The sequence below is a fragment of the Oncorhynchus masou genome, chromosome 20 (genome assembly GCF_036934945.1).
Source record: "Oncorhynchus masou masou isolate Uvic2021 chromosome 20, UVic_Omas_1.1, whole genome shotgun sequence".
NCBI lineage: Eukaryota > Metazoa > Chordata > Actinopteri > Salmoniformes > Salmonidae > Oncorhynchus > Oncorhynchus masou.
The window spans coordinates 15,349,208-15,362,969 of record NC_088231.1 but is presented as its reverse complement, the minus strand read 5'-3'; the positions used below and the strand labels follow the sequence as shown (position 1 = coordinate 15,362,969).

Sequence of the window (13,762 nt, the reverse complement as noted above, 5' to 3'; positions counted from 1 at the left end):
ATTTCAGCCTGTTTTGGTGGGATGGAGTTTTGGCCTTCCATAGTGACATCACCATGTGGTAATAAGAAAGAGATTTCTAAACCTCTCTACCAGTAATGGCTCATTTTCAGTTTTCCCCTTCCCACTCAGACCACTCCCAGACATTCCTAGAAAAGTTCTTGCTTGAGAAATGACCCTTTGCTAAGAAGCAATTTTTGTGTATTTTTGTGCATTTTAATTTAAAACAATCACGGTGAGGTAATTCATTCTTTCCCAGTAATGATTTGATATTGAGATAAAAACGGCTGCAATTGGACCTTTAAGACTGGTCCTAGATTAACAATCATTATCAATGGAAAATCTCCGTTGAATGTGCTTCTTGGTTTACCTGTGTCCAAGAAACAAACACATCTCCTTTTTCTCATCTAAAGCCTACTGGTGATATTTGACATACATGCAAACGAAAAGAGGGAACATTTATGTCGATATGATATATGTTGCACTTTCTTTTTTTCTTCTTTTTTTTTAAACTTCCAGAGCATCCTTGAAGTTGTAAACAAACCATCACCCCCATCTCAGATAACAGCTACACAATTAAAACAAAAAGGGAGGCTGAACGCCATCAAACAGGAGCCGGAGGAAAAACATGCCTGTCATTTGACTTTCCTCTCCCACAAACCCCTGTTTCCCCACCTGCCTCTTGGCCCCTGCAACACAAAGGGAAGCCCTCTGTTTTCCCCCAGATCCACTGAGTGGTGGAGCTGGAGGAGTGTCTCAGAACAAAACACGTTCAGAGAGCTCTTTTATGTGTCATGACAGAGGGTTGTCCAGTGTAGTTAAGACTGGAGTTTCTATTCTATTTTCTCTCTTCCCAGTTCTACCACCTGTTACTAGAAGTATAGGATTGTAGAACAGATGGAGTGTGTAGTCAGGGGTAGAGCGAGAGGAGGGAGGGGGGGAAGGACCCGGCAAAGAGAGGGAAGTCTAGACAAACATGTTGGGAGAGGTGCTTTTGTCTTGGGTTGAGTGTGTTTGTGTGCCACTGTCTGTGTGTGCCTTTGGGGAATGGCACCATCCATGAGTGGACCTGTAGTGGAATAGATTACACTTAGAGACCAGTGGTTACAGTAAAGAAGGGCATCACCCGGGCTGGAGGATCCCCAGCACCCGGCCTCTGAGTTATGGTGTTGATGATGGCTGGAGGATCCCCAGCACCCGGCCTCTGAGTTATGGTGTTGACGGTGGCTGGAGGATCCCCAGCACCCGGCCTCTGAGTTATGGTGTTGATGATGGCTGGAGGATCCCCAGCACCCGGCCTCTGAGTTATGGTTTTGATGATGGCTGGAGGATCCTCAGCACCTGGCCTCTGAGTTATGGTGTTGACGGTGGCTGGAGGATCCTCAGCACCTGGCCTCTGAGTTATGGTGTTGATGATGGCTGGAGGATCCCCAGCACCCGGCCTCTGAGTTATGGTTTTGATGATGGCTGGAGGATCCTCAGCACCTGGCCTCTGAGTTATGGTGTTGATGGTGGCTGGAGGATCCTCAGCACCTGGCCTCTGTGTTATGGTGTTGATGATGGCTGGAGGATCCTCAGCACCTGGCCTCTGAGTTATGGTGTTGATGATGGCTGGAGGATCCCCAGCACCCGGCCTCTGAGTTATGGTTTTGATGATGGCTGGAGGATCCTCAGCACCTGGCCTCTGAGTTATGGTGTTGACGGTGGCTGGAGGATCCTCAGCACCTGGCCTCTGTGTTATGGTGTTGATGATGGCTGGAGGATCCTCAGCACCTGGCCTCTGAGTTATGGTTTTGACGGTGGCTGGAGGATCCTCAGCACCTGGCCTCTGAGTTATGGTGTTGATGGTAACACTCTCACCAAAGAGGCTTCACTAGGCTTTGTACAGTCCTACAGTCTACATGCTCTCACAAGCCCTACTGTAGTTCCTATGTGGCACAGTTGTTTTTTGTTGTTGATAAACCAACTTCTAACCACATCTTTCCTGCCTCTCCTCTCTCCTTTCATCTACTGTTTGGCACCAGCTCTCTCTCTTTCAGTCTCCTGTCTTTCCTCTTTACCTTTGTGCTTTTGGCATGGCTGCATCAATTGTTCCTTTATTCTACCTCACTAACAGGAGGACAAAGAGTGAAGCAAAGTAATGCTATTGATACGTGTCTATGGTCAGTGAAAAGTAATGACCCGGTTATCAGTTCAATAGTTTTGTATCTAGTTGCACGACTCTGTGTTTTCAGTGACTGTGTTGAATATTAGACAACTGCTGGGAGATCAAATGATAATAAATCAATGTGGATGAAAGGGTTTGGTTGCTAAGGCATCACAGGTGCACACTGACACACAACACACAGCACAAACAGAGACTGACACACAAAAACCCAGAGACAAAGACACACACACACACACTTGTAAATTGTAACTGGGCACATCAAAGTGTCTTGGGCAACAGTTAAGCCCTCTTAACAAACATAGAGGGAGTCGTATCATTATTATTGGCCCATAGGAAGTCCCAGGGAGTCATATCATTAGGAGTGGCCAATAGGAAGTCCCAGGAAGTCATATCATTAGGAGTGGCCCATAGGAAGTCCCAGGGAGTCATATCATTAGGAGTGGCCCATAGGAAGTCCCAGGAAGTCATATCATTAGGAGTGGCCCATAGGAAGTCCCAGGAAGTCATATCATTAGGAGTGGCCCATAGGAAGTCCCAGGGAGTCATATCATTAGGAGTGGCCAATAGGAAGACCCAGGAAGTCATATCATTAGGAGTGGCCAATAGGAAGACCCAGGAAGTCATATCATTAGGAGTGGCCCATAGGAAGTCCCAGGGAGTCATATCATTAGGAGTGGCCCATAGGAAGTCCCAGGAAGTCATATCATTATTATTGGCCCATAGGAAGTTCCAGGAAGTCATATCATTAGGAGTGGCCCATAGGAAGTCCCAGGAAGTCATATCATTAGGAGTGTCCCATACGACGTCCCAGGAAGTCATATCATTAGGAGTGTCCCATACGACGTCCCAGGAAGTCATATCATTAGGAGTGGCCCATAGGAAGTCCCAGGAAGTCATATCATTAGGAGTGTCCCATACGACGTCCCAGGAAGTCATATCATTAGGAGTGGCCCATAGGAAGTCCCAGGAAGTCATATCATTAGGAATGGCCCATAGGAAGTCCCAGGAAGTCATATCATTAGGAGTGGCCAATAGGAAGTCCCAGGAAGTCATATCATTAGGAGTGGCCCATAGGAAGTCCCAGGGAGTCATATCATTAGGAGTGGCCCATAGGAAGTCCCAGGGGGTCATATCATTAGGAGTGGCACATAGGAAGTCCCAGGAAGTCATATCATTAGGAGTGTCCCATACGACGTCCCAGGAAGTCATATCATTAGGAGTGGCCCATAGGAAGTCCCAGGAAGTCATATCATTAGGAGTGGCCCATAGGAAGTCCCAGGAAGTCATATCATTAGGAGTGGCCCATAGGAAGTCCCAGGAAGTCATATCATTAGGAGTGGCCCATAAGACATCCCAGGAAGTCATATCATTAGGAGTGGCCCATAGGAAGTCCCGGGAAGTCATATCATTAGGAGTGGCCCATAGGAAGTCCCAGGAAGTCATATCATTAGGAGTGGCCAATAGGAAGTCCCAGGAAGTCATATCATTAGAGTGGCCCATAGGAAGTCCCAGGGAGTCATATCATTAGGAGTGGCCCATAGGAAGTCCCAGGGGATCATATCATTAGGAGTGGCCCATAGGAAGTCCCAGGAAGTCATATCATTAGGAGTGGCCCATAGGAAGTCCCAGGAAGTCATATCATTAGGAGTGGCCCATAGGAAGTCCCAGGAAGTCATATCATTAGGAGTGGCCCATAGGAAGTCCCAGGGAGTCATATCATTAGGAGTGTCCCATACGACGTCCCAGGGAGTCATATCATTAGGAGTGGCCCATAGGAAGTCCCAGGAAGTCATATCATTAGGAGTGGCCCATAGGAAGTCCCAGGAAGTCATATCATTAGGAGTGGCCCATAGGAAGTCCCAGGAAGTCATATCATTAGGAGTGGCCCATAGGAAGTCCCAGGAAGTCATATCATTAGGAGTGGCCCATAAGACATCCCAGGAAGTCATATCATTAGGAGTGTCCCATACGACGTCCCAGGAAGTCATATCATTAGGAGTGTCCCATACGACGTCCCAGGAAGTCATATCATTAGGAGTGTCCCATACGACGTCCCAGGAAGTCATATCATTAGGAGTGTCCCATAAGACGTCCCAGGAAGTCATATCATTAGGAGTGGCCCATAAGACATCCCAGGAAGTCATATCATTAGGAGTGTCCCATACGACGTCCCAGGAAGTCATATCATTAGGAGTGTCCCATAAGACGTCCCAGGAAGTCATATCATTAGGAGTGGCCCATAAGACATCCCAAGAAGTCATATCATTAGGAGTGGCCAACAGGAAGTCCCAAGAAATCATAGAAAAAAGCTGAGAGGAACAGGGTTCATAAAGGGTTGTTCTGCTGTCCCCATAGGATAAACCTTTTTGGTTCTCGGTAGAACCCGCTGTGGAAGGGTTCTACATGGAACCCAAAAGAGTTCTACCCGGAACCAAACTTTTTTATTAAAGGGTTATCCTATGAGGACAGCCGAAGAACCCTTTTAGGTTATAGATCACACTTTAAAAAGAGTGTACCCCTGTTCACTGAACCCAAGAGACTGGGGGGTCGAATAGGAAGTAATTCTGATACTGGTAGAGATTCCTTTATAGTCAATATAGTAAAGGGTCAGGAATCATTGAGTCTGTTGCCATTGACAAGTAGCATTCAAGTTGACTTGAACCTGTGTGTTGAACTATTTGAGCTAGGGTTTCAAGTTTCAAATAGGGTTTAATGACAATTGACTGACCTCTGTATTCAACAGGTGACTATAGATGCCACCACCCACCATACGCCCAACAACCCCACTCACCATCGTCGCTGTCGGCCAGGATGGTGACCATCGCACTGGGGAAGGTGGCTCCCACCTGGCCACCCATGGGCATGCTGAGGGTCACGTTGAAGCTCTCTTCCTCCTCGTAGAGCGAATCGTCGATGATGATTATGCGGCAGGGCTTCTCCCTCTGGTCCTTGTCGAAGCGGAGCATGCTGGTGTGGTCCTCGGGACGCGTGATGTAGTCGCTGTAGGAGAGGACCGTGCTGGGGATGGTGCCCGTCGCACTGGCTGTTGGGTAAAGGAGTTCAGGGGTCAATGGTTAAGGGTCAATAGAAGAATGACAGGCAGTTGTGGGGGAAGGAGAGTAGTTTTATGTTACAATATATCTACAGTGCATTCGGAAAGCATTCAGACCCATTGACTTTTTCCACATTTTGTTATGTTACAGCCTTATTCTAAAATGGATTAAATTGTTTTTTTCCCCCTCATCAATCTACACACAATATCCCATAATGACAAAGCAAAAACTGAAATATCACATTTACATAAGTTTTCTTACCCTTTACTCAGTACTTTGTTGAAGCACCTTTGGCAGCCATTACTGCCTTGAGTCTTCTTGGGTATGACGCTACAAGCTTGGCACACCTATATTTAGGGAGTTTGTCCCATTCTTCTCTGCAGATCCTCTCAAGCTCTGTCTGGTTGGATGGGGAGTGTCGCTGCACAGCTATTTTCAGATCTCTCCAGAGATGTTCGATCGGGTTCAAGTCCGGGCTCTGGCTGGGCCACTCAAGGACATTCAGAGACTTGTCCAAAAGCCACTCCTGCGGTGTCTTGGCTGTGTGCTTAGGGTCGTTGTCTTGTTGGAAGGTGAACCTTTGCCCCAGTCTGAGGTCCGGAGTGCTCTGTACTTTGCTCCGTTCATCTTTCCCTCGATCCTGACTAATCTCCCAGTCCCTGCTGCTGGAAAACATCCCCACAGCATGATGCTGCCACCACCCTGCTTCACCGTAGGGATGGTGCCAGGTTTCTTGCAGACGTGACGCTTGGCATTCAGGTCAAAGAGTTCAATTTTGATTTCATCAGACCAGAGAATCTTGTTTCTCATGGTCTAGAGTCCTTTAGAGTCCTTTAGGTGCCTTTTGCCAAACTCCAAGCGGGCTGTCATGTGCCTTTTACTGAGGAGTGGCTTCCGTCTGGCCACTCTACCATAAAGGCCTGATTGGTGGAGTGCTGCAGAGATGGTTGTCCTTCTGGAACTCTGAAGCTCTTTCAGAGTGACCATCGGGTTCTTGGTCACCTTCCTGAACAAGGCCCTTCTCTCCTGATTGCTCAGTCTTGGTGGTTCCAAACTTTTTCTATTTAAGAATGATGGAGGCCACTGTGTTCTTGGGTACGCTTCCCCAGCTCTGTGCTTCGACACAATCCTGTCCTGGAGCTCTACTGAAAATTCCTTCGACCTCATGGCTTGGTTTTTGATTTGACATGCACTGTCTACTGTGGGAACTTATATAGACAGGTGTGTGCCTTTCCAAATCATGTCTAATCAATTGAATTGACCACAACTGCTTTCCAATCAAGTTGTAGAAACATCTCAAGGATGATCAATGGAAACAGGATTTACTTGAGCTCAGTTTCGAGTCTCATAGCAAAGGGTCTGAATACTGAATAAGCTATTTCTGTTTGTTTTTTTAATTACAATTCTAAAAATCTGTTTTGTCATTATGGGGTATTGTGTGTTGATTGATGAGATTATTAATATTTTAGATTCATTTTAGAAAAAGGTTGTAATGTAACAAAATGTGGAAAAATGTATTTCATCTTTGTAAAAACCCATGTATTTGAATGATATATTTGACTGTATTCACCTTGCTGCGTGTAGCAGACGACCATGAGTTCCTGGCTGAGGTCTCCAGAGCGGCGAACAGGCACCAGCAGCTCCCCAATGTCCTCCTCTATCTTATACTCTGCCTGGGGGATGAACACAGTGGACTCTGCAGAGGAAAGAGGGAGAAACCATAGAATTCAGAATTAGAATTGTAATTTAATAGGATCTCTATGGGAGAAACACAGAGGATAGGCCAAAGAGAACAAGAGAAGAAGAGTTTACAAGCCCAGGTGAGTCTGTACTTATTTGATCTATGCATATTTGCTGCTGTCATCAAATTGCCCAGCAATGGAACAATAGTCATGATCTGATTTGGAATCTTAAATGAAGGATACAATTATATTTTTCATGTGTCAATCCATGTAAATGAATGTAGCCTTTCCAATTGACTTAAAGCCTGTCTGCTATTCATAAAGGATTTCATGTCGGAGGGCAAATCAAACAGACAATCTGCAGATAAGGCTGTTCATTCTTACCATCACCAGGGTCCACTATCTCCACAGTGGCTGTATCGGGGTACTCCAGCACGGCCATGACAGGCTCCGACAGCTGGATCTCAAAGGTCTCGCTGGTCTCAAACTCCAGGTCCGTGAAGATCTTCACCCTCCAGGTGGCCACTGTCTGGCCTGGGTTGAACTGGACCTGCTTCTGGGCCTTGCCCCGGAAGTCCTTGTCCTTCTCCGCCGTGCCATCCTTGGTGGTGATGCCTGAATAGAACCATATCGAACTGAACTAAATAGAACCTCATTTAATTACATTTAATTGGAATTTAGCTGAGGTAAGCTGAGCTGAACTGAACCTAATTGAACTGAATAGCTTTATAATAATGGCACGTAGCACTGTGTCGTTTGTAGGGCCTCATAGGATGTGAGATGACTGCAGGTTGACTGTGATTTATAGACTGTAGTTGCCTGGTTAGCTCTCATTGTCTGTCTTTGTTCATATTTGCCCACTACTGCATCGTCAAAGACAACTGTAAATATAGGAGCCTATGTATAAAAGCTTGTGTGTTGGATGTAGCCAAACAGACAAGCATGTTGACATGACCTTATGACCTCTATGAGGAAGGTCTATCTGACCCCTCAATCAAACTAGGTTTTTCACCAGCGAGACAGGAAATGGGTCATCAGTCAAACAGAAACACACACAGGGCAGCTTGATAACCAGGGGGTCTGTTTTATTCTTAGGCTTCTTCTAATGGCAGGGTAATAACAGTCAAATACACTCTATGAAGACCCTTAAAGGGCCAATCAGTCTTTTAACACAGTGACAGTTTAATAGGTCCTGCTTTCTGAATAGTCTCTCCACTGACATTTACATTTTTTCGAAGTACCCCTAGTCAGAGTTGATGGTGGTGGATGATTGAAATATTTACACCCCATTAGGGATAAAATAGTGGTAATTTAAAATGACCTTTATCTGAATGACAAGCAGAGAAAACAATGGGAGAAATGTACTAACTCAGTTATATCACTTGGGGGATGAACCAACGAAGTGCAAGCCAGTTCCAAAAGGGTTCTTCAGCTGTCCCTATAAGAGAACCAAAAGGGTTCTACCTGGCACCAAAAGGGTTTTCTACCTGCAATAAAAAGGGTTGGGACAGCTGAATAACCCTTTATGGTTCTAGATAGCACCTTTTTTCAAAGAGTCCACGCCCTTGGCGTCGGCTAATGGGGATCCTAATAAATCCAAAATCAAACCAATATACTATAAATCTGATGTAAATCCTGTTCAAGACATTCAGTACCATAGACATAGAATCTCCATGTCAGCCATATTGCATGTACCCATGAGTATTCTGTAAAATCACTGAGGAGCTTTCTACCCATTGTATTCATTCTATTTCTATGTTTAGAGGTAAATACTGCTAATGAGCCCCCATTCTAGTCATTCTATATCTATGTTCCCTGACATAAAAACCACATGGTTTCACATGTGGAAAATCACAATTCACATGTCCCATTGTATTTCTAGGTCAAGGGGTAAATACTGCTATAGGGTCAATTTTTGTCATTTTCTATCTATGTTTATAGGTAAATACGGCTATAGGGACCCTTCTAGTCATTCTATTTCAATGTTTATAGGACCCATTCTAGTCATTCTATATCTCTATGTCTAGAGGTAAATATTGCTATAGGTCCCATTTTAGTCATTGGGTTTATCTGTTTAGGTAAAGGCTGCTGTAGGTCTGTGGTAAATACTGTGTAAGACTTCCAATACTCACTGACGAAGGATGTCTCTCCCAGGTATCCCCTGCGTCTGAGCGTCACCTCCAGGAATTTGGCGTCCTCATCCACCAGATAGTACTCCTTCTCCAGGCTGATCCACGACCAGTTGAGCCGGAATGGCTGCGGCTTCAGCTTGTTTCCACCTGGAAGACAAAACTTTGACATCAGTTTTTGTAAACTCATTGAGCCCTATGACAAAATACAGATATTTTAAATTGTGAAGATTAACTTGATAACTTAATGTTAGGGCTTACCCCCAAATCCTCCATCACAGGCCTCTTGAGTGATGCCTTGTTTCTAATTTCCTCTCTCACTCCATTGTTCTCTCTCTCTCTCTCTCTCTCCCCCCACTCTCAGTCAGTGCCTGGCTAGGGTTTCTCACCTCCTCACCCAGATATGTGTGTCAGTTCCCTGGCTCCTTTGGCAGGGTTGCCTGCCCCTGGCTAGACTCTTACCTCCTTACCAGTCTCAGGGAATGGGCCAAAACAGGCCAGAGAGAGAGACCAGATTTAAATGGATCACTTGCTGACAGTGACTCATAGCTACTATAAGTGACGGTCTGTTCAAGGGAATCCCTGTCTCTCTTTGTCTCTCTTTGTCTCTCTTTGTCTCTCTTTGTCTGTCTGTCTGTCCGTCTGTCCGTCTGTCCGTCTGTCCGTCTGTCTGTCTGTCTGTCTGTCTGTCTGTCTGTCTCTCACTCACTCACTCTCTCACTCACTCTCACACACACACACACCTCTGACCCAAACCAGACAGTATTAGCAGAGGGGTTAAAGGTGAGGTGCAGAGAGAGGCTCCATTACTCCTGGTGACTCACTGACATGGCAGCCCCAGCCATATCCTTTAAGCACCAGCGATATCCCTTTAAGCACCAGCGGTATCCCTTTAAGCACCAGCCCTATCCCTTTAAGCACTGGCGGTATCCCTTTAAGCACCGGCGGTATCCCTTTAAGCACCGGCGGTATCCGTTTAAGCACCAGCGGTATCTCTTTAAGCATCAGCCCTACCCCTTTAAGCATCAGCCCTAACCCTTTAAGCACCAGCGGTATCCCTTTAAGCACCAGCGGTATCCCTTTAAGCATCGGCGGTATCTCTTTAAGCACCGGCGGTATCCCTTTAAGCACCGGCGGTATCCCTTTAAGCACTGGCGGTATCCCTTTAAGCACCGGCGGTATCCCTTTAAGCACCGGCGGTATCCCTTTAAGCACCGGCGGTATCCGTTTAAGCACCGGCGGTATCCCTTTAAGCACCAGCGGTATCCCTTTAAGCACCAGCGGTATCCCTTTAAGCACCAGCGGTATCCCTTTAAGCACCAGCCCTATCCCTTTAAGCACCAGCAATATCCCTTTAAGCACCAGCGGTATCCCTTTAAGCACCAGCGGTATCCCTTTAAGCACCAGCGGTATCCCTTTAAGCACCAGCGGTATCCCTTTAAGCACCGCGGTATCCCTTTAAGCACCAGCCGGTATCCCTTTAAGCACCAGCCCTATCCCTTTAAGCACCAGCGGTATCCCTTTAAGCACCAGCGGTATCCCTTTAAGCACCAGCGGCATCCTTTAAGCACCAGCCCTATACCTTTAAGCACCAGCGGTATCACTTTAAGCACCAGCGGTATCCCTTTAAGCACCGGCGGTATCCCTTTAAGCACCAGCCCTATCCCTTTAAGCAACAGCGGTATCCCTTTAAGCACCAGCGGTATCCCTTTAAGCACCAGCGGTATCCCTTTAAGCACCAGCGGTATCCCTTTAAGCACCGGCGGTATCTCTTTAAGCACCGGCGGTATCCCTTTAAGCACCGGCGGTATCCCTTTAAGCACCGGCGGTATCCCTTTAAGCACTGGCGGTATCCCTTTAAGCACCGGCGGTATCCGTTTAAGCACCAGCGGTATCTCTTTAAGCATCAGCCCTACCCCTTTAAGCATCAGCCCTAACCCTTTAAGCAACAGCGGTATCCCTTTAAGCACCGGCGGTATCCCTTTAAGCACCGGCGGTATCCGTTTAAGCACCAGCGGTATCTCTTTAAGCATCAGCCCTACCCCTTTAAGCATCAGCCCTATCCCTTTAAGCACCCGGCGGTATTCCTTTAAGCATCAGCCCTATCCCTTTATGCACCGGCGGTATCCCTTTAAGCACCAGCGGTATCCCTTTAAGCATCAGCCCTATCCCTTTAAGCACCGGCGGTATCCCTTTAAGCATCAGCCCTATCCCTTTAAGCACCGGCGGTATCCCTTGAAGCACCAGCGGTATCCCTTTAAGCATCAGCCCTATCCCTTTAAGCACCAGCGGTATCCCTTTAAGCACCGGCGGTATCCCTTTAAGCACCAGCGGTATCCCTTTAAGCATCAGCCCTATCCCTTTAAGCACCAGCGGTATCCCTTTAAGCACCAGCGGTATCCCTTTAAGCATCAGCCCTATCCCTTTAAGCACCAGCAGTATCCCTTTAAGCATCAGCCCTATCCCTTTAAGCACCGGCGGTATCCCTTTAAGCATCAGCCCTATCCCTTTAAGCACCGGCGGTATCCCTTTAAGCACCAGCGGTATCCCTTTAAGCATCAGCCCTATCCCTTTAAGCACCAGCGGTATCCCTTAAGCACCAGCGGTATCCCTTTAAGCATCAGCCCTATCCCTTTAAGCATCAGCCCTATCCCTTTAAGCACCAGCGGTATCCCTTTAAGCACCAGCGGTATCCCTTTAAGCACCAGCGGTATCCCTTTAAGCACCAGCCCTATCCCTTTAAGCAACAGCGGTATCCCTTTAAGCACCAGCAGTATCCCTTTAAGCATCAGCCCTATCCCTTTAAGCACCAGCGGTATCCCTTTAAGCACCAGCGGTATCCCTTTAAGCACCGGCGGTATCCCTTTAAGCACCGGCGGTATCCCTTTAAGCACTGCCGGTATCCCTTTAAGCACCGGCGGTATCCCTTTAAGCACCGGCGGTATCCGTTTAAGCACCAGCGGTATCTCTTTAAGCATCAGCCCTACCCCTTTAAGCATCAGCCCTAACCCTTTAAGCACCAGCGGTATCCCTTAAGCACCAGCGGTATCCCTTAAGCACCGGCGGTATCTCTTTAAGCACCGGCGGTATCCTTTTAAGCACCGGCGGTATCCCTTTAAGCACTGGCGGTATCCCTTTAAGCACCGGCGGTATCCCTTTAAGCACCGGCGGTATCCGTTTAAGCACCGGAGGTATCCCTTTAAGCACCAGCCCTATCCCTTTAAGCACCAGCCCTATCCCTTTAAGCACCAGCGGTATCCCTTTAAGCACCAGCGGTATCCCTTTAAGCACCAGCGGTATCCCTTAAGCACCGGCGGTATCCCTTTAAGCACCAGCCCTATCCCTTTAAGCAACAGCGGTATCCCTTTAAGCACCAGCGGTATCCCTTTAAGCATCAGCCCTATCCCTTTAAGCACCAGCGGTATCCCTTTAAGCACCAGCCCTATCCCTTTATGCACCGGCGGTATCCTTTAGCACCATGTATCCCTTTAAGCATCAGCCCTATCCCTTTAAGCACCGCGGTATCCCTTTAAGCATCAGCCCTATCCCTTTAAGCACCGGCGGTATCCCTTGAAGCACCAGCGATATCCTTTAAGCATCAGCCCCTATCCCTTTAAGCACCAGCGGTATCCCTTTAAGCACCCGGTATCCCTTTAAGCACCAGCGGTATCCCTTTAAGCATCAGCCCTATCCCTTTAAGCACCAGCGGTATCCCTTTAAGCACCAGCGGTATCCCTTTAAGCATCAGCCCTATCCCTTTAAGCACCAGCAGTATCCCTTAAGCATCAGCCCTATCCCTTTAAGCACCGGCGGTATCCCTTTAAGCATCAGCCCTATCCCTTTAAGCACGGCGGTATCCCTTTAAGCACCAGCGGTATCCCTTTAAGCATCAGCCCTATCCCTTTAAGCACCAGCCCTATCCCTTTAAGCAACAGCGGTATCCCTTTAAGCACCAGCAGTATCCCTTTAAGCATCAGCCCTATCCCTTTAAGCACCAGCGGTATCCCTTTAAGCACCAGCGGTATCCCTTTAAGCACCGGCGGTATCCCTTTAAGCACCGGCGGTATCCCTTAAGCACTGCCAGGTATCCCTTTAAGCACCGGCGGTATCCCTTTAAGCACCGGCGGTATCCGTTTAAGCACCAGCGGTATCTCTTTAAGCATCAGCCCTACCCCTTTAAGCATCAGCCCTAACCCTTTAAGCACCAGCGGTATCCCTTTAAGCACCAGCGGTATCCCTTTAAGCACCGGCGGTATCTCTTTAAGCACCGGCGGTATCCTTTTAAGCACCGGTATCCCTTAAGCACTGGCGGTATCCCTTTAAGCACCGGCGGTATCCCTTTAAGCACCGGCGGTATCCGTTTAAGCACCGGAGGTATCCCTTTAAGCACCAGCCCTATCCCTTTAAGCACCAGCCCTATCCCTTTAAGCACCAGCGGTATCCCTTTAAGCACCAGCGGTATCCCTTTAAGCACCAGCGGTATCCCTTAAGCACCGGCGGTATCCCTTTAAGCACCAGCCCTATCCCTTTAAGCAACAGCGGTATCCCTTTAAGCACCAGCGGTATCCCTTTAAGCATCAGCCCTATCCCTTTAAGCACCAGCGGTATCCCTTTAAGCACCAGCCCTATCCCTTTATGCACCGGCGGTATCCCTTTAAGCACCAGCGGTATCCTTTAAGCATCAGCCCTATAAGCTTTAAGCCCGGTATCCCTTTAAGCATCAGCCCTATCCCT

At 47.6% G+C, this 13,762-nt stretch overlaps 1 long non-coding RNA gene and 1 pseudogene across 2 annotated transcripts in view; one reads left to right on the top strand and one right to left on the bottom strand.

The window, feature by feature from the left end:
- LOC135507012 (uncharacterized) overlaps positions 1-9,640 on the top strand; it is a 31,343-nt gene extending 21,703 nt beyond the window's left edge. For both annotated transcript variants that reach the window (XR_010450588.1, XR_010450589.1), the window contains exons 3-6: positions 4,908-5,214; positions 6,802-7,037; positions 7,293-7,585; positions 9,054-9,640. This is a non-coding gene — a long non-coding RNA (uncharacterized LOC135507012). The remainder of the gene's footprint in view (positions 1-4,907; positions 5,215-6,801; positions 7,038-7,292; positions 7,586-9,053) is intronic.
- Positions 1-13,762, bottom strand: part of LOC135507011 (FRAS1-related extracellular matrix protein 2-like) — a 63,784-nt pseudogene that overhangs the window by 22,252 nt on the left and 27,770 nt on the right.